General features: G+C 41.6%; 1 protein-coding gene and 1 pseudogene across 5 annotated transcripts in view; one reads left to right on the top strand and one right to left on the bottom strand.

Annotated features, from left to right (window-relative positions):
- The window catches only part of LOC105705563 (keratin, type II cytoskeletal 8-like), a 141,348-nt pseudogene extending 127,645 nt beyond the window's left edge, over nucleotides 1-13,703 (bottom strand).
- A 637-nt stretch (nucleotides 13,704-14,340) lies between these two features.
- The window catches only part of LRRC3B (leucine rich repeat containing 3B), a 92,855-nt gene continuing 87,119 nt past the window's right edge, over nucleotides 14,341-20,076 (top strand). Inside the window, exons 1-2 of one of the 5 annotated variants that reach the window (XM_012435578.2) lie at nucleotides 16,207-16,330; nucleotides 16,746-17,074. The gene's annotated coding sequence lies outside the window, so the exon portion shown is untranslated. Of the gene's footprint in view, nucleotides 14,807-15,166; nucleotides 15,622-15,649; nucleotides 15,921-16,206; nucleotides 16,331-16,745; nucleotides 17,075-20,076 lie in introns of those variants that run through there. The other 4 variants (XM_012435574.2, XM_012435575.2, XM_012435577.2 and 1 more) reach the window with 4 other exon arrangements.

The following is a 20,076-nucleotide window of genomic DNA, read 5'->3' as shown; positions in this document are numbered from 1 at the left end:
TGATGACCAGAACTAGAAGTCATCAGTGAAAGTGGTGAAAAGCAGCTGGTTTGGGGATCTAGTTTGAAGGTAGAGATGACAGGATAATGCTGACATTGGAAGTCAAGTGTGAGTGAAAGAGAAGAGTCATAGAAAACACTAAGGCTTGCTGTTGTTACTAGTATTCTTGATTTTGCTTATAAACAAGCGTTAGAAATAATGTAGGTAGCTATTTTATCCTTTTGTCATCTTTGCATTTATTTGCACGTGTGTGTGTGGATGTATGTGCATGTGCATGCTTTTATGTTTGAAAGTGACTCTGTCCCTGGGTTTCTCAGCCTTGGCATCACTTTGTCGGAGAGCTATTCTGTGTGTTTTAGGATGGTTAGCAGCATCCCCAACCTCTACCTGCTAGATACAATTAGTACCTTCCTGCTTGTTGTGACAATGAAAAATATCTGCAGACATTGCCCAATGTTCCCTGGGGGACAAAATTGCCACTAGTTGAGAATCACTGCTGTAAGCAAAAGTGACAATGAATCTGTGTCCCTGGTTCTGCCTCTAATGTGCTTGGCCAAGCCACTGCACCTCTTGGGGCTCCCTTGCTTCTTGTGTATTTATCATAAATATGAGTAAGTCATCTGTTAACCCAAGTTGGAAACTCTATAAATTGGTTAACCAAGTTCTTTGTTCTGGTGAATTAACTTTTAGTGAATTTCAAGTGAATAGTGCCTCAAAACAACCTTATTAATATAAACACAAAATTACTTCCTTCCATAAGAAAAAAATATTGCCCTTACCAATTAGACGATTGATTTTCTCAATTTAAACCATAATCTGAACAGATATAATTTGCTATTGGGCATTCTCAGACCCTTAAATAGCAACTGTAATTTGCTATTTTCAAAGGATGATTGAGGACTTATAGCCACAACTGTCCATGTGTGGTTTTTTTGTGGGCTTTATCAAGTAATTTGGTGCAATAAAGTTTATCAAGCAATTTGGTGCAATATTTTGGTTGAAAATATTGAATTATTACAGGGACTGCTGAGAATTATTTTGCTATATCACGTTTGTTCCTTTGCCCAATGAGAGCTGTCCATAAACAGATAAAACTGTCAAAACAGACAAAAAGATTTAGTAACAACCTCTTCTAAATTATTTCACAAAACTCCTAAGAATTTTTTGAAACTACTTTCTCTAAGTAATTGTATGATTTTTCTCATCCACGCCAAACTTGGAATTGAAGGGTGTTCATCATCTAAAGACTTACTTATATAAATATACTGAGGCTGATATAGGTCCACCTCTAACCTGTCATCAGAGTAGAGCTGGAACCATGGCTTAGAACTCTTCTTCTTAGGTCTTGAGCTTTGCTCACCACAGCTACAATGTCTATTGCTTTGCCAAACACTGAGGAAGCAGGCAAGCACACAGATTTGTGGGATGGGTTATAAAGGTATATTTACAAATAATAGATAAAGCAGAAAGTCAAATAACATGGCTACATAGGTGTGCATGTGTTGTAAGATGGCTAAGAGCTATTCTCTCCCTCCCTCCATCTCTCTCTGTCTCTCTGTCTCTCTCTCTTTGTGTGTGTGTATGTTCTTTATTTGGATGACCTATATGCAGGGTTTCTACTTTATGAAATCCACAGATGCTTTTTTATTAAATAAAAAAAAATCAATTTTCTATATTTAGCCTTGCATTCTAGCTTCTCTAAGCTTGACCACTTCCAGAGACATTTAAGGGAAGCAGAGTCATCTGGATGGAATGTGTATGCTCCTTTTAGGCTTTTCCTGAATTCTAGGCCAGGGATTTCCTTCCTGACCTTATTCAGTGGTCAATTTTTGATGCTAAATGGTGGATTGATTTGTGCCATTGATTGCTTTAAATTAAGAATCTATGTGTTTAGAGTAGTACCAGTAGGGCTGGATTTGGTGATTTTGACATGGATAACCTTGAGATGATGTTCGTTATTCCAGTGACAATGAGGCAATCAAACTTCAGGAAAATGGCAGTCACATGGCCCACCACAACAAAGATCCAAGATTAATTAAGGATCTTGACTCTGAAGAGCTCTGTGGAACCAGAGGTCTATCTGGAAAAGTGGTCACATAAGGAAACAGAACACATTCACAGCCTAAGGCAGATCATCAGCATACCTTAGAATCCATTTTATCTAATTACTGGGAGTTCTAAAATTCTCATTGGCCAGAGGAATTTCAAAGAAATGATTACTCTTTATTCTTTCATTCAACAAATATTGCAAAGACTAATTTTCACAGAGCTTAATGCTAGGCAGCAAGAGAAACACAAAAGGAATAAGATATACAGCCTACCTTTAAAGAATGGGTAAATTTCATGGGTCAGATAATCATAGATAGTTTTAACCATACTATATATACATGACAAAATAAAATGCATTTTTGATAGAAGAGGTGGTCAAATATTGTAGAATAACAAAAAATACAATCAATTCTAGTTACAAAAGGAACTGTGTGTATAGTGTGTATATTAATTAGGATGCCTCCAACTGCAAACTACAAAACACCCAATTAAAAGTAACTTAAACTTATTTTGGGAATCTTGTTAAAATGCATGTTATAATTTAGTATTTCTGGAATACTGCCCAGGCTTCTGCAGTTTTAACAAGTTCCAGGTGACATTGATACATTTGGTCCACTGACCTCACTCTTTGAGTAGTAAGAACTTTTAAAATAAGATTTTGTGTTATCTTATGTAACGAAAGTTTGGATGTAGGTGGTTACCTCAGTAAGGGCACAGGCTCTTTCCGTTGTTCCACTCACTCATATTGGCTTTTCCCTTAAGGTCTCAAGATGGATGCTTTGATTCTAACCATTACATATGGACATGGAAAAGCTCATGATTAGTAGGAGAAGGATATTGTTTCTCTTGTGATCTTTTTATTAGGAGAAAGGCCTTTGCTACAAATCTCCCAGCAAGCTTCTTCATAAATCCCTTCGACTGGAATCATGTTTGTTTCCCATTCTTCACTGCAAGGGCATCTGAGAAAGTAGATTTTCAGCCTCTGTAATGAGAAATGGGCTCTACTGGAAGAATGGTGGGGAAGATGATGGTCATTGGGTGAACAACCAACTAAGTCTGCAACAGTGGGTCTGGGGTTCTGTTAGGGGAATCCTGAAGGGCTTGAAGTGTGTCATTAAGTTAGCACATGGAAGGGATGACTGGACTTCATTATAGGATGGGTCACTTAGATAAGGCCATATGCCTTAATTTAGCTCAGAACCTTCCTGTCTTATTGGTCTATGCCTCCCCATACCCTCTTGTTTTCTTGATTCGGAACAGCAACTTTTCTTACCTGGAGTACTGTTATGGTTTGGCTGTGTCCCCACCTAAATCTCAATTTGAATCGTACCTCCCAGAATTCCCACATGTTATGGGAGGGACCTAGCGGGAGGTAATTGAATCATGGGGCAAGTCTTTCCCATGCTATTCTCATGACAGTGAATAAGTGTCACCAGATCTGATGGTTTTATCAGGGGTTTCTGCTTTTGCTTTTTCCTCATTCTCTCTTGCTGCCGCCATGTAAGAAGTGCCTTTTGCCTCCAGCCATGATTCTGAGGCCTCCCCAGGCATGTGAAACTCTAAGTCTAGTGAAACCTCTCTTTCTTCTCGGTCTCAGATATGTCTTTATCAGCAGTATGAAAATGGACTAATGCAAGTACTGTAATAGAGTCCTAAATGGTCCCACTATTCCCATCCCCTTTACACATTTCCACTGTGTTGAATATAACTGGAAGAGGCTTCTAGCCTGAAAAATGTGTCTGTGACACAATTTGCTCAAAATTATATTACAGCTCCCATATCCTTTATGTTAAAATGTTAACTCCGTATTACAGTCTTCAAGTCTCATTATAATTTCCTCTCTGCTACTTATCTAGCCTCACCTCTCAATACTCCCCACTAAAAGTCAATGTCTTTGATGTTTAAGAGAATAACAGAAGAATTCTGCTGTAACCTATGATTAAATTCTATGGGTAGACAGATGTATACTTAAAAATTCCTTTTAATAACTCTGCAGGTTATGAAAACTGATCATTGAACTTCCCTTACTTGGAATATTTACACTTTCCAATCCATTCCACATGCTAAATGCTTGATCATCAGAATCCTCCATAAATATGGCAGGAGGCTTTAATAGTGAGGACTCCAGAGCCTTTTTACTCCCTGTGAGGGTGAAAGTCATTTGGAGTCAAAATTCTTATTTCCTTAGTATTACACTTAGTTTGCCTTCCCTTTCATGGTTTTTTAATTTTTACCCAAGACCAGAAGATTTTCTGGCTTATTGACTTTTCAAAATACATGATTTTTATTATTGTCTTCCCCTCCTCCCATTACTTTTATCATTCTGCTAGATATAGCTCATAGACTATGTACTGTTTCCCTCTCTGCTCTCTATCTTCCAAATATCATAGCTTTAGTAAAAATTACAAGCATGCATATGACATATTTTAAGTTCTTAGTAAATGTTCTTTCCATTCTCTTCCTTAGGTATGTATTGAGCACCTTACATCTGGTTTGATGCTAAGGAGATGAAGACCTAATACATGGTCTCAGCCTTTAGATGATCACACTTGAGTTTACCATGACAATGCTAGTTTGATTGTTGCCATGTTGGAATAATGTAGATGGAGCATTTAGAATCAGAAAGAAATAGTCCTTATGTCTGCCTGGAGAATCAGAAAAGGGAGCTCAAGATGGTGTTAGTGAGAGACACATAAAAGATGAGGAGAAGCTGGCTGAATGAATTGGAGATTCCAGGCTGTGAGAGTCACAAGAATGTGGTGATTTTTAGAGAACTGTGAGCATCTAAGCTCAGCTGTACCACAGAAGAAAGAAGAATGCTAGTGAAATCAGCAGACAGAAGATTATAATGAGACTCATGGGTTTTGTCATGAAGTTAAAATGTTATCATGAACCATTGAAGAATGTTGAGCAAGGCATGTAGCAGTCACATTAGCAGACTAGAAGGATCACTCCACCTGCAATGCAAACAATGGAAAGGAGTTGAGGGGAGAGCTGGGGATGGTGAGACCTTTTAAGAGAATACTGAAGTACTTAGATGAGAAATAATAATGTTCTGAATCAAGATAGCAGCTGGGAAGAGGGGAGGGAGATGGTGTGCTGTAGACCATTAGATAGTTATCTGGGAGGTACATTTGGTTGTATTTGCTGGTGCACATGGACGGTAAGGGTGACCTAAAGGTGAATATGTGGTGTGCGAAGAGAAGAATGTAACTTTCAGGTGTTCTCATTTTGGAACGATCTCTGCTTGCTGAAATTGTTGATGCCTCCTTGAATACAAAGTTGTGTGCCAGGCATATCCAACAACCTGTAAATGCAACTCAACCTTGATTCCTGTTAAAACTCCAGAAAATACCTCTCTCTGTTTAACTCTTGAGGAACTGAGTACCATGGCTCCTAGAAGCGGGGCATTGGCCGCGAGTAAATATTGTGCTTTTTCTCTAGGGTATGATCTCTATTTTTATTGAGCAACTGTCAGTAGGCCATGCAGCACTGCCAACAACACACTGAAAATAGAATGGAGGCAATTACCTCAGCAAAGATTAACGCAGAAAGTGAAATTGCACTTATGTAATACTCATCTTTCAGCCACTGAGACCAGCCTTCGGTTGGTTTTCTCTGTATCCACATGAGCATTGTAACAGAGCAACAGCATCCGTGCCCATGTTGGAGGAATATACCCTCTGTATCACTCCCTCTTCCTGTGTTCTCTAAAGCTTTCCTCAGAGCAGACATCAGAACACTGAACTGCTCCCACTGATGATCTCCCAGCAAAATGCAGCAAACAGATGAGAGATAATATTAGCTAACAACATATCAGCACTCTTCTGGTGTTTGGCAACTGCTTGTCAGTAAACTTCAGGAAAATGCTTGCGTTCTGAGAGAATGTCAAGCCTGAGCGAAACTTTAGAGACAGTCAAGCCAATTTTCTCATTTTACGGAAAAAAACACTGAAGCCTGCAGGGATCAGATGGCTTGTCTGTGGTTTCCTTAGTCTCTTTTAAGTTTAGAAAAAGGACTAAGTTTAGAAACCCCCGCCTCCACTCCAGCAAGGGCATTTCCTCCACACCCTTGGCTGCTTACAATGAAATCAGGACCACAGGGAAAGCTTCTTTGTCAAATCCCTGAAACATCCCTAGTGGGTGGGGAAAACTTTAAAACAAAAGAAGAAAATAAACCCCATAATTAGAAACAGAACTGACTCCAGACCAACTAACAAAAATATTGTGCTGGCTTTCACAAGTGCTACAGAAGGAGGAAAGGAAAGCCTGCATCAGCAACTTGAGGCTTACATGTGGGTCTGGTGGAATGCTGCCATTTTCATAAAACACAAATAAATAACAAAAATAGCTATGATGGGGTGCAAAAGAAACAAGAACAAACAATTGCCGAGGAGGGCCACATTGGCATCAATTATTGATGTCACCCTGTTTTGTTTTTGCCCAAATCTCTGGCATTGAAAACTGAACTGGCTTATTAAATCTGTTAAATTATAGTAATAGGGATATTAACTGCACCTTGTCGGGCCAAATCTTACATCTGTAAAGTAACAAGAGGACATAAGGGATAATGGAGATTTTAGGGAAAAGAAAAATTCAGATGCCCCAGACGCAGACATGGTGCTGCTCTATTATCATGAACCATTGAAGAACAGGGACCCATGTGGATATATATGTCAAAATTAGATTCACATGATTCATAATAGCCAAAAGGTAGAAACAACCCAAATGTCTCCATAAACTGACAAATGGAAAGATAAAACATATTATAGCCATATAACGAAATATTACTTGGTCATAAAAAGGGATGAAGTACTGATACATGCTATCGCATGATATATCTTCACATGGGTCGCTATTTTAGTTAGAGAAGGAGGAGGGAGAAAGAGAGCATTTGCCAGATACAGTGGTATCATATGTAATATCTCAATTGATTCTTACAACCTTAAGAGATGACTATTTTATATTTACGGATGAATCTCAAACAGAGCACAGAACTCTCATGTACCTTTCACCCAACATTAACATTTTGCATCACCATGTGGGCCTAACTTTAACCACTGTTTTGAGATATAATTCACATACTCAAAGAACACACTTCAGTGTTTTTTATTCACAGATATGGGACAACCATCACTTCAGTCAATGTTATAACATTTTTCTCACCTCAAAAGGAAACATCACACCCTTAAGTTATCACCTTTTTCCTTCCCAACTCATGCCACAGCCCTAAACAACCACTAATCTACGTTCTGTCTCTGTAAATTTCTCTGTCCTAGACATTTCATGTGAATAGAATCATATCATATGTGGTTTTTCATGACTGAATTCTTCTGCTACTTACCATAATACCATCAAGTCCCATTCATGCTATAGCATGTATCAGTACTTCATTCCTTTTTATGGCCAAGTAATATTTCATTTTATGGCTATGATATATTTTCTCTTTCCATTTGTCAGTTTATGGAGACATTTGCATTGTTTCTACCTTTTGGTTATTTGAATCATGTGAATCTAATTTTGATGAAGACTAAAATGTCCACTGTATTGCAAATAACATTGATTGGAAACATAATTTTAGATCTACAAGGGTTTTGATATGTCCTGATACTTTACTTTTGAAGTAAACTGACTTGTTCATTCAATCACTAACTAAGACCTTCCCCAAAGGGCAAGTTCTTAAGAACCTGGCGGAGTGCAGACTGAACCTGTGTGTCCTATGAACTTGATATCTTCAAAAGAGATAAATATAAAGGTAATTTTCAGTGTCTTCTTTTAAACTCATCAATCAGGTAATTTGACCCTCTCTTTTAGAGATCAAGAGTGAATGGGCCAGAGAGATGCCTTAGTTTGGGTTATCTCTGATGCAAACCTTTTGGATAAGGGTGTGAGTTCAAGTAATTTATTTGGAATGTTTTGGTAGAGGTATAGGGCAGTGAGACAGGAATGGGAAAGAAGCCAATAAAGGGTTTACTTTTGGGTAAGTTAGTAGCACTTTTTGTGAGTAATGAGTACTTAACCATACAAAGGACTTCTGGGGCACAGTGTACAACATGCCTTAGAGATATCCCAAAAGGGGAGTTGTGTGTGGGATAGCCATCAATTCTCATCAGTCATTGGGAATGGAGCAGTAAGTCCCCTAGTACTCCTCAAAAGGCCAGTGTAGAGAAGCAGGTGCTTGCAGCTAGAAGCTATGGGATTGAGGATGGAGACACAAAGGGATACGGTGGAGCAGCAACAGCTACAAGAGACTAACATGTTATGAAGTCTCCTCATGGGAAGGCAAGAGGAGCAGGAGTGGAGCTTCCATCCTGATAATGAAACTTTCAAAGAAGTCATTGATGAATACTGAGCCAGCATCACAGACCTCCACTTACTTGTCTATAAAATGAGAACTAATTATTTATTAAACCCTTCATATTTAAAGGTGCAATTATATATGAAGCAAAATATATATAATTTTGCTTAAAATTTTATTATCTTAATACCTCAGTCTACCTTAATACCTCATGAAAGATTTCTGCCCTATAAAGAAGCATATTAGTATATGATTGTGGGATGGTAGAAAAAAACACATGTTTTGGAGACAGAAGATCCTGGGTTTAAGCCCTGGCCTCAATATACAGAACCTGTGTGCCCTTGAGCAAACTGTTTCATCTATGAGAACAAGTCCTCTCAATCCACAGTTGCCCTTCCTCTCCACCCCAATGTCTGGTACAAAAATGAAATGAAATTTTGACATTTTAGTACAATGGCTGTTTTACAGCATGAGTTCAATGAATCAGAGTTTTTCATATTTCTACTGAGAATAAGGAAGAGATGCAGCAAAGAAATATGTAACTCATTCAGCAAATATTAATATCCTACCCTACGTAGAATTCTATTCTAGTTGTTGGAACACAGTGGCAAATGATGCAATTCTCTGCATTCATGAAATCTACATTCTGGTAAATCACAAACATTGGGATCCTGTTTTTGCATTTAAGGTCCTATTCCTATTGTCTGGAAAAATAGGTTCAGTTTATGTTGCTTGTTAGGCTTTTAACTTTGAAAAATGTAAGCTTTATATTAAAGCATCCCAAAGTACTTGGGATTAAAAGTCTTCAACTTTTAATTAAACATTTTCTGAGAGTCATTTCTCAAATCTTTCTCTGATGTTGTATTAGTTAGAAGTTTTTGGGTCCCAAATGATGGAAAGAAAATTTGAATGACTCTAAGTAAAAAGGCAAACTTATGGAAATGAGTGGATATATAGAAAGCTATGGGAAAAGCAGAGACATGGCTGGACCTTTAAATAGCTGTATCCAGGGGCATAGAAACTACAAGGAATTGCTCTGTCTCTAACATCTGTACCTGTGTGGCAGCTTTATCACTCATATTGCAGTGTGGCTTTCTCCACATGGCAGACAATATACCTGCTCTTTGCACCTATGATTTATATCTTGCAGCTTTAGCTACCAGAGAGATTAACCCAAACCTCCCAGTTTTCTTACACAAAATTTCCAGAGAAGAGACAGTTCCACCTTGGGGCAAGTGTTCTCTATTAGATCATGTAACTCTATACTTACATCACAGTAATTATGTGGCTGGGGCACTCCTAGAATTGTGTAGGTACCAATATTGTCTGTTAAGACACAGAACCTTAAGAAGACTGATTCTCATGTCATGGTCACCCTTCTGGCAAGAAGCATGTATAAATAGCAACTCTGAAAGTTGGAAAAATAATAGAGATAGAAGAGACCACATCTTATTCAGTCCATGCAGGAGTCCATTAGTAGAAATGAGCCAACAATACATTACTTTCTGCAAATTTGTCCAGTACATTCAAAACAAACACGTTAAAAAGGGATTATTCGCCATTTATGTGTCAGGGAAGTAATAATAATGTATATATTAAACATATTAATGTTCTAAAGTACTGAGGAACTTCCAAACATTTTCCAGTTTCGGGGAATGAAGTAGCTCCCCTGTGAAGTAGCTCATGAGCAATATTGCCATTTTGGAAAATGAATGATAGAGTTAGAAAGCCAAGGGATGTTGAATTACTCATGTTTTCAATAAGTGTATATCAAGCACATACTTCATGCATGTCTCAGGGCTGAGAGTTGCTGAGACATAAACTGAAAAAGTCTCTGCTCTCAAGCAACTTAGAGTCTAGTAAGAAAGGGAGACTTCTCAACATTGAGCCATAATACAAGTCAAAAGAAGGCCCAGGTAAGATGGATAAACGTGAGAGACTAGAGGAAGTGGTGACAGGACTGGGAAGAGACTTACATGCAGAGGCCTTTAAAAACACCATGAGAAATTTATTTTTCCCTATATGAAGTCATCATTACATTTTTAATATAGAAAATATTATGAATTCATTTAATTGACAACTCCATTTGTTGATGCACTTACCTCAATAAGTGAAAGAAAAATTGATCCATTTGCCTAAATCGTTCAAATGATTAGTTAGTTCACTGGTTCAATTTGCCTAGTGTGATCTGGGCTAACATTTACGATATTGTTTGAAGACCGGATGCAACTGTATGGTTGGTAAGGCTAAACTGTTCAGGTTTTCATTATTTGGAAAGGGTCTGATCCCTATTGGAGCTCTCCTGGTGAACCCAACCGCTATGCGGTGAGGAAGTCTTTGAGAACCTATGGCGTGATGCACATGGAAAGCCCTGCATGGAAAGAAACTAAGGTCCCTGGCTTTCAGTGCCTGTCAAATGCTCAACCCAGAGCCAACAGCCAACACAGCCTGTCAGGTATCCGGCAAGCCATGTGAGAAGTGGATCAGAGGTACGCTTTTCTCAGTGAGCCTTGTCCAAATTCTAAATTCAGGCTAAAATCGCTGTTATTTTAAGCCAAGAAGTATTTTAGGGTGGTCTGTTATTAATAGTTAAGTGGAACACTTTGTACAAAGGATTCATGGTAATCATATCTTCATGTTTTGATCCCATTCATCCATTAGACAGCAGAGTTTCAGGCGTCCCAACAATTCAGATTTCAGAAACTCAATTCCTGGGCTCAGAGGAATGCATTTCCATTTCTGTAAAGAGTTTCAAAGAGAGAACACAATTTAAAATTCAAGGAATTTCCTTTACATGAAAAATTTTCTGAAACATATTGATTTTAAAATGGTGTGCCCCTATTTCTAAAGAAAGTTAAAACTGAAAACACCAATAAATCATATTCCCCTCTGTATTTCTATAACATTTGTAATATACACAGACAACTTGTACAAACCATCTATCTCTGACCCAGAGGGGCCACTGAAGTAGATGTGAAGGTCATGGACTTACAGCAGTCAGCTTCCTTCTCTAGTTCACTAATCAAAAGTTACAAATACAGCTTCTGATCCCTCCTTTTTCTTTCTCCCTCTCTTTGTGTTGGCTGTCAAGACAAGGCAAGGGTAGCAACCAATCAGATCTTCATATTAAACAGCATATTTTGCTGAACTGGACTTGACTTCTGGTTGCTACAAAACAAATCTAAGTTTGTATTAGAGGTGACAAACTCCATGCCCTGCTGTGTATCCTTTTTATAGCATGGGTGACACCAACAGTCAACAAGTAATGTTGATGACTTGTTGATGAATTAACAAAAACAGAAAGCATCCAAATCTAGAGGTTTCTTGTGTCCATAGTTAGTCATATTTTAATTAAAAGACAATTAAAAACCAATTCTGCTGTTTTTTAACTACATAATTTTACTTCATGATTACTATAGGATTTTTTAAAAGACACCCCAAATCCCAGTGCCAACAGAGATAGCCACTGTTAATACTGAAGTATATCTTACTGTAGAAATGAGTCTACATATGTATATATTTTTACCAGAAAATATATTATACTTAAACTCATGTTTATACATTTAATGGTTACTAAATGAATCTATTTAATATATTGAGATTTTACTATGTATTAGGCACCATGCTAAGTGCTTCATAAATGCTATTTCACTTAATTGAAACAATACTACAACGTAAATAATATCATCCCAATTATACAGTCGATATATTGGAGGTTCAGGTCCACAGTCACATCGTCAGCAAGTAGAAATGTCTGGTTTCAAACCCAGACTTGTCAACTCCAGATTTTATTTTTTACTATTCTGTGTCTCACTTCGTGCATCTGAAATTTTTGACTATAATTATATTACAACCGTAAGTCATGATAATATTCACCTATCACCTGCAACATGATAGTGCCTGACTGATATTCCATTGTATAGATTAACAAAATATTTTTACCATTCCTCTCTTGGTAGACATTTGAGTTTAGTTTTGCTTCTTTTCAATTTTCCACTAATATAAAAACACTGCAATGACTATCCAGGTAGATAAATCTTGTTGCTCAACCTTAGTTATTTCCTGAGGATAAATTTGTGGAATTAGAGTCACTGGAACAATGAAACGCAAAAAAATTATGTTTTCAATAGTAGTGACAAATTTTCCTTCAGAAAAACTATACCAAATTACATACCTGGTATCCAAATGTACCTATGTTTGTGTTCTAAAATCTTTAAAAAAACAAAAACAGAAATTAAAAAAAAAAAACTTTAAACCACAATCTTTCAAATCACAGCATCAAAACATTTAAGAGACAGAAAATATCATAAGAGTCATTTAGTCTAATCTCTTGCATTATGGACCTCCATTTTCATGGAGCATTCCTGATCTGAGGTATCTACCCAGCAATTTGTAGAGGGTAGGACAGAAACACCAAAAAAAAAAAAAAAAAAAAAAAAAAAAATTTAAAATATCCTTAAACCACAAAGCAATTTTCTTCACCTCTGAGTAATGTAACACTGCTCAAACTTTTCTAAAATGCATCCAGAATAAAAGAGCCTCAATAGAAATGAGGAAACTCTGGCAGGTTTTCAACATACTTGACACAGGTCATGAAATGATAAAGATGTTTTGGTCATTCTCCACCTGGAATGGGTTTACTCTAGGTACTGGCAGCTGAGCATGTATGTCTTGCTCTATGCAATTGCTCAATTGCTTGGTTTTCTTTTGCTTTTTGGAATTCAGCAAACAGAGGTGGGGTGGTCAGTGGGAGAAGATTGTCTAGAGACTGAAATGAATTAAATATTTTTTACCTTTGCAGCAAAGGGGCTGTGAGTCTAATTATATGTGTGGCTCCCCCGACCACCCTAAAACAAAAGTTTCATCCCTGGAGTCTCTTTAATTCTAGAGGCACAGATTTAGCTCATATTGAAGGAGAAAATGACCTTCAACTGGATAAGCTTTCTTTGATTACCCATTAGATACAAAACACTGCTGGATGTTGCAGTGAGAACAAACAAACAGAAAGCACAGGGAATACTCATATGTGAGTAAAGAGATAAATCTATAAATGTATAAGTCCCGCAAGTGATTGGCGAATGAGATTCTGAGAGCAAAGAGAAGGGAAAGATTTATTCTGCCTGTAGTCAGGGGATTGGGGTAGTGGAAAAAAGGTGATATTTGTAGAGTCTGAAGAGACGAGTTCCTCTGCCCCAAACTGGTGTCTGGTGCAGATATGATAAATAATTAAAATCATGAAATTAAGAACATCACTAAAACCAATAATTTGACTTACTCTTAAAACACGCTCGCTCGCGCGCGCACACACACACACACACTGGCGTGCGCGCGCTTTTTAAGGGGCCTATAGACTCCATTTCGACTGCACATTAAAGTCATCCCAGGAAGGAGAAGGGAAAATTGAATTCCACCTTCTGCTTTAGAAAGCTAGATTGGTTGAGGGTCGGGATCAGAGACCGCAACTCAACCCCAAAACTTCGGGCTTCCAGAATTGCAGGGGAAACTGATTATGAGATCTGACAATGGAACTTGGGGTGGGGGGCGGTGAACCTTATTCATAATCCTCCCTCACAATAGCCGAGCACAGTGCTCGGCACCCAGTAAACACTCATTTGTCGAATTGATTTTAAGCATCAGCTTTCCCTCATTGAGGGCAATCAATCCATTGCACGTTTTGCTTCTTTGGTCAGCTTACTTCAGCTGTGATCTCAGTAGTTAGAAAAATAGGGAAGGAATGGGGCCATAGCTTGCTGCAAGTGGAGCTGTGCAAGGGGGTGTGAGGAAGGAAGGCGAGAGCAGCGGAGGGAGTTAATACTCCTACCTCAGCCGGTCTCCTCCCGCAGCCAACGCTCAGCCCCCGCCCCCTCTCTCCATTCCGGACCCCCCAGCCGCGAGGTGAGACAGCGGCGCCCGCGAGGCGCTGGCTGGGCTCTGACTGTCACGTTAATTCCCTGCTGCTTTTCCACTCCCCAGCCGCCTCGCCCCTCCTCCCTTATCCCCAGCCTGGGTTTGGAGGCGATTTGCCGCTAGTGACTGAGCCGATTGCCTCTGGGCAAGCGGCGCTCTGCCTCTCTCGCGTCTTTGTCTGCTCCTCACTGCAAGGCTACGGCGCCGGGAGCAGGGTCTGCAGCAGCCGCCGCAGCAACGCGAGCCAAGTCGTGCCCCGCACGGCCACCCGGGGCCGCACCCTCGCTCGGTAGCGGCGCCCGAAGACGCCAGCCGCGCCACGCACTGCCTGCGTCCCGCGCCCCAGCCGCCGCGCACCAACGCGGCCGCCTTCGCCGGGGAGCCCAGCCCGCCGCGCCGGCCCGGTCCCAGGTGGGCAGCTCGGCTTGCAGCTGGTTGGAGGTTGCGGCCGCTGCAGCCCTGGCAGCGCGCGCACCCCTAGGTATACGCACCCAACGCCGCCTCCCTGAACCACGAGGATGGAGCAGCCTTCCCGGCCCGGGACTGGCGCAAGGTAAGGTGCAGCCGCCTGTTGCTTTTCGCAGAGCGCGGGATCATCCGTCTGCCCGGGTACCCAGGCCGTCCCTCCAAGGAACAAGTAGAGAACTATTACCCCAGTTCTAAGCCATGCCTGTCTAAGCCCCCGATCCCTTTTGCGCAGACTCTTAAAGAGACCTTTGCCTGGAGAGATAGAGTCGACCCTCTTTGCTCCTTCAGCCGGCTGCTATGCAATAGTCTGAAAACTTTTGTGACCCCTTCCCTGCCCGGTGCTCACCCCGTGCTGTGCAAGTTGCAGGTTTAGTTCTTGCATGCGCCCTTCCCCCAACCACCCCTGCCAGATGCATCTGCCCATTTCTCCGTGTGTGTTCTTGCCAGTCGACTTTCCACTCCCCGCAGCTCTGGTTCCTGAGGAGAGGGTTTGGGACCCAGCAGGGCTCATCCTGCCTCTAGGAGCTGGGTAGGGACAGAGAAGGTGAAATAAGAGAGGTGGGACGTGGAGGATGGCTACGGCCACCCCTGAAGCTTCGTCCAGCGCGATGGGAATCAGTCCACCCTTGCACACGCCACCCCCAACTCGGCAATGAAACCTTTGGAGTAGCTTGCGGCTGTGCGCCGTGGGAACTGCAAGTGCAGATATGGGTGGGTGAAGTAAGTGGCTCAGGGAGGGATAGGTTGTTCCTGCGGTGAAGGAGGAGGCTGAGGGTCGGGGTAGATCTGCCCACGGTTGAAGGAAACGAAAAGGTACTGCTAATGTGGGCGAGGGGCCAGCCCTGAGAGGCCATCTGACAAAGAGGAAAAGGGATTTGAGTCCGGAGGGCGCTGGCCTGGGTATGTAAATACATATGGGGGAGGGGCTGGGTACCTGGGGGCGCGTGGAGACTAGGAATGGAATGCAGGGATCCTTGGGTACTTGGGAAGGCACACTGCTGAGTGCCTGGGATGGGGCGATCTCACTCCCCAGAGGCAAACAAACCTCCCTGCGAGAATCTGAATGCGTTGGCATCTTGGGCGGTGACTGAATGGTCAGATTGTGGACTAGGGATGCTTCTTCATGCTCTAAGAGGACCATAGTCCGCTCTTTTCTCTGGCATCCGCTTGCTTCTACGCTCTTTCACCTCCGCAGCCAGGTCGGTAGACCCACGCCCACCTTCCCTGCTAGGCACTCGGGAGTCAAGGATGTTTCCACAGCTGCAGTGTGGGAAGGGGACTCCTGTCTCCGAGGAGGAGACGTGTGTGCGGGGTAGAGGGGAGTCCCCAGCGCCCGGCGAGTAAACAGGGGTCCAAAGTGGTTGGAGGAGAGCGCAGGAGCTGAGGCTGCGGTGGGAGCCACTTCCCCCCTCCCCTCCAGAAATCGCACCTGGGCGGAGCGAGGGAGTGGGGGAGCCCTGTGCTTCGCCGGGGAGGCTGGGGAGCGCAGAGCTGGAGGGCGCGCGGGGAAACGCCGAACGAGGGGGTGTGGGCCTGGGGTGAGGGGAGGCCCAGCTCTTAGACCTGGGATCCCAGGCTTAGGTGGATCTGCCCACCTTGCAGTTTCCAGGTAGATCGCTCTGGTGGTTCCAGATGCTCTGGCGAATGCTTGAAAGGGAGGCTCTTTTCTTTTTTGCACCCCAGCAATCTGGAGAGCAGGACCGTTTGCAGGAGGGGGCGCAGTCAGCTGTTTCTAAGAGGCAACCTCCCCCTCCCTTTTATCCACCAAGCCCCCTATTTCCGGGTGGGGACCCAGTGACTGCCAAGGCCAGTGAGAACCTCACTTAACCCGTCTCTCTCTGAGGAGGTGCATGCTCTTCTCCCAGAGGTGCCTTTGGCTCAGAGCGGATTCCTGGTTCCTAGTAGACCTATAGGGAAACATTTGGTGGTTAAGTGGGTTTGGAACCCTGTACAACCTTTAGGTCCTCCCTTTTCACATCTTTCACGTGCAGACTTTTCTTACTTTCTCCGCGGTTGCCGTATAGAGGACTCCTGCTCCCTTATACCAGTTGGGAAAAAGCAGAATTCAGAGCAGTTCCTTTTTCTGGGTCCCTCGCCTTGGCCACATGGGAGGAAATGTCGACTCCCAGGGCTCCCGGGAGAAACCCCGAGGTGAGTCCCTCCCATTCTGGGGCACCCCTGGAGAAGCTAGCTCTCTGCCTAGCAGTGGCAAACTTCAGAGCCCCAAGGAGCAGAAAGGGGATTCCCTGTGTGCAGGCTCCTGGTGCAGGTCTGGAGCACACAAAGGCCACACCCTCACAGGCTAGGCCTAGAGAGACAGCGAGGCTTCTTCAGAAGTACCTGGATACCTGAGGTAGGATCCTAGATTTAAAACCCACGCTCCAGGAGATTTGTCTCTGATCCCCCAGGGCCCCTTTTCTCTGGATGCTTATCTATGTCCTGAATTTGGGCTCTGGCCACTTCTTTTTGCATGTAGAAACAAGTTAGGACATGTCCCTTGGTAACTTGAGGAAAGACTCCAAATTCACACCAAGGTAGGTTTATTTCAGGTTGCTGAACTGTTCTGGGGAGACAAATAGTAATATAGCCATCGGCGCTAGCTAGCAATTGTGGAGTTCTTACCATGTGCCAGATACCATCTTCGATATTGTGTGTGTTCACGTTAGTTTTAACCCTCACAACAACCCTGAAGGATGGGTACAGTTATTTATCTCACATTATAGATGGGGAAACCCAGTATTGAAAAAATCAAGTTGTTTGTTTATGTGCATTCTTCCAGGAAATGGTGGGGCTGTTTGGTTTGGTGAACAGAGCACACTGAGTGTGTCCCATACTCACAGCCCTATTTGGTACTAAAAACCCTTTGTTTAGAAGGAAGCATGAGTGAGGCCCCTAACCCTTTACTCCAAACTTCAGGGACGTGCTATGAGTGCCAGTCCTGGCCTGTGAGCCCCTGTGACTAGAGTATCAGGGAGACTGATGTTGCATATCACCTGTCTCAAAGTTTGTTGAGATACACCTTGGTATAGCGGAATATTAGTTCCGGAAATCGATTTAGAGAACTGGCTATGGGTACCGGACTTCTAAAACTTGTAGACATTCTCTTTTCAAATAGGAAGGGAAATGGAAGGAGGGATCCAAATATAAACGGAGATTTGCTCTGTGGTCAAAAACTGGAGGCAGTTTTAGGTAGCAACTGTGTTCTGCAAATGAGTGTCTCGCTCGGCATTGAGTCATAGAATTAGTTAGAGCTAAGAGGGATCTCAGATATCATCCCACCCAATCCAGGCTCAGGGAGGAGATTCAATGCTGAGCTCAAGGCCACTTGGTACATTTGTAGCAGGATTAATGCTAGAACCACTGCCTTTTGACCCTTGCTCAAATATGCTACCGTTATACATAAATAAATTGTGGTCACTCCTGCTGTTTCTTACCATCTTAAAATTAATTAGGAAAAGACTTTTTATTTTTGAAAAGACTGTTTTGCTTATTTTCCCATAACTTCTTCTCAATCAGCATAACCATAAAAAGCCGATATCATATATAATGAATAAGCTACCACAAATGTGACTTTTTGCACAATCAAAAATTGCAGTAGAATATTTATAAGCCTTCAAATCAACAAAAATTAACTATGCGACCCTCTGAATGATTCTAAATATGATTAAATGACTTCCAACGATTTTAGCAAAGGGTTCTGTTAGGTTTAGTTGCTCCATCCTTCCATACTTCCAATTATTTGTGAAAATAATAGGGAATTTTTCCTATCACAGGAAACATTCTTTTGAATACAATGGCATGAATTCTTAGGATTTCTCCTGGGTTTTTGACTTTTGATTAAAGTTTATGCTGATGTAAATCTGAGGAAAAACAATATATTTCTGTACTTGGGACTCAGAAAGAGGAAAAATAGTTCTTTGTTGCTTTCAATAACACTTGTCACTTCCTCGCCTACCTAGCCCCTTCACCAAGACGGACTTTCTCCAGTCACCTGGGGATTTCATATACCTTTAAGCATTTTTGTGGGAAAGAGTTCTAGTTTCTAAGAACACCCCATGTCTTTTCTCTGTGGCTATGGTACCAGGATATCCTCCCCTTGGGGACAAACCAACAAAAAGTCAGCTGGAATTAACAGGGAGGGGGGATAAGAAAATCCTGTTTTTCGTAATCACACGAGGGGGGTGGGGAAGAGTCATAGGCAGATGGTGGAAACGTGGTACCTTTTAGGTCACCTGGAACGGGATTTCCATCTCTAATGCTATGGCGCACTAGGACCTAGGCCATCCTACAGTGAGGGAGATGAAGGAAGAAAAGAAGAGAGTGAGGCAACAATATTGTCAGAGGAAGGATGGGATGGAGGACGATGGAGGTGAAGCTTGACCGCTGAGGGACCCAACTGTGACGAGAATGCCCACAGAGAGCCAGGGTGCACTAACAGCTGCTCCTCTTCCTTTTTTTCCTACCCTCGACCTCAGGCTGCCTTTTGTGTCAGACTAACTGTTCTGAATCCCAGAGCCCCCAGTTATCTCAAGGGGAAGCATTCATTTTGTAGAGAATTCATTAGAAATGAATATTGTTTTTGTGCAAGTAGGAAAAACTTGTACAGCTGCCCCACTCTTCAGGAAGAGCCATTCAAAACCAGATCATCCAGAAAGGTGACCTTCTGGATGTGGGGATACCAGTTTAGTTGGGTTGCAGCAGTGTTAAAGAAAAGAGATGTAACGCTGAAATTAAGTGTGACAATATCCAAGATAAATGGTCTCTGTCCCAGGAACCACAGAAAGAAGAATCTATTGGAACCTGGGCAGACATCCTGGTTTCCAATTCTTAGTTTTTTCAGGAGAGCTGCATCCTCATCTTATTTATGTGATCCAATCCCCTCTACTTACTTCACTGTGGCTCCTATGAAGTGCAATATCAAAAGTCCCACAGAACACATCCTCTTTATGTGGGACTTTTGATATTGTGTGGGGAAATTCTTTGGGGTGCGTCTTTATCTTAAATCATATCAATACGAGTTTGTTGACATTTACAATAATAATTACTATTAAGCAACATGCTCTAAGACAAAGGATATGAAAAAATAAAAAATTTTATTCAGAATACAATGAATAGATATGTTTATATAATACATAATATGAGTTAAAAGTCTCATTTGAGTTAGATATTTGAAAATAAAAAATAATCAAGATTTAGAATATCTGATCTTCTATTTTTAATAACAAGATAAGCCAAATAATAAGATTATGTGAAAGAGTTTGAAGAAGATTCTGGAAACAAAAGCTCAGAGTAGGATCTGAGAAGCTTTATCCTCACTGATTTTATTTTAAATAAATATAAAATATCTTAATCTAT

Source organism: Aotus nancymaae, unplaced genomic scaffold (assembly GCF_030222135.1).
Source record: "Aotus nancymaae isolate 86718 unplaced genomic scaffold, 86718_ANA_hifiasm-v0.15.2.pri h1tg000019l, whole genome shotgun sequence".
In the NCBI taxonomy this organism is placed as follows: domain Eukaryota; kingdom Metazoa; phylum Chordata; class Mammalia; order Primates; family Aotidae; genus Aotus; species Aotus nancymaae.
This window is presented reverse-complemented; position numbering and strand designations above follow the sequence as displayed.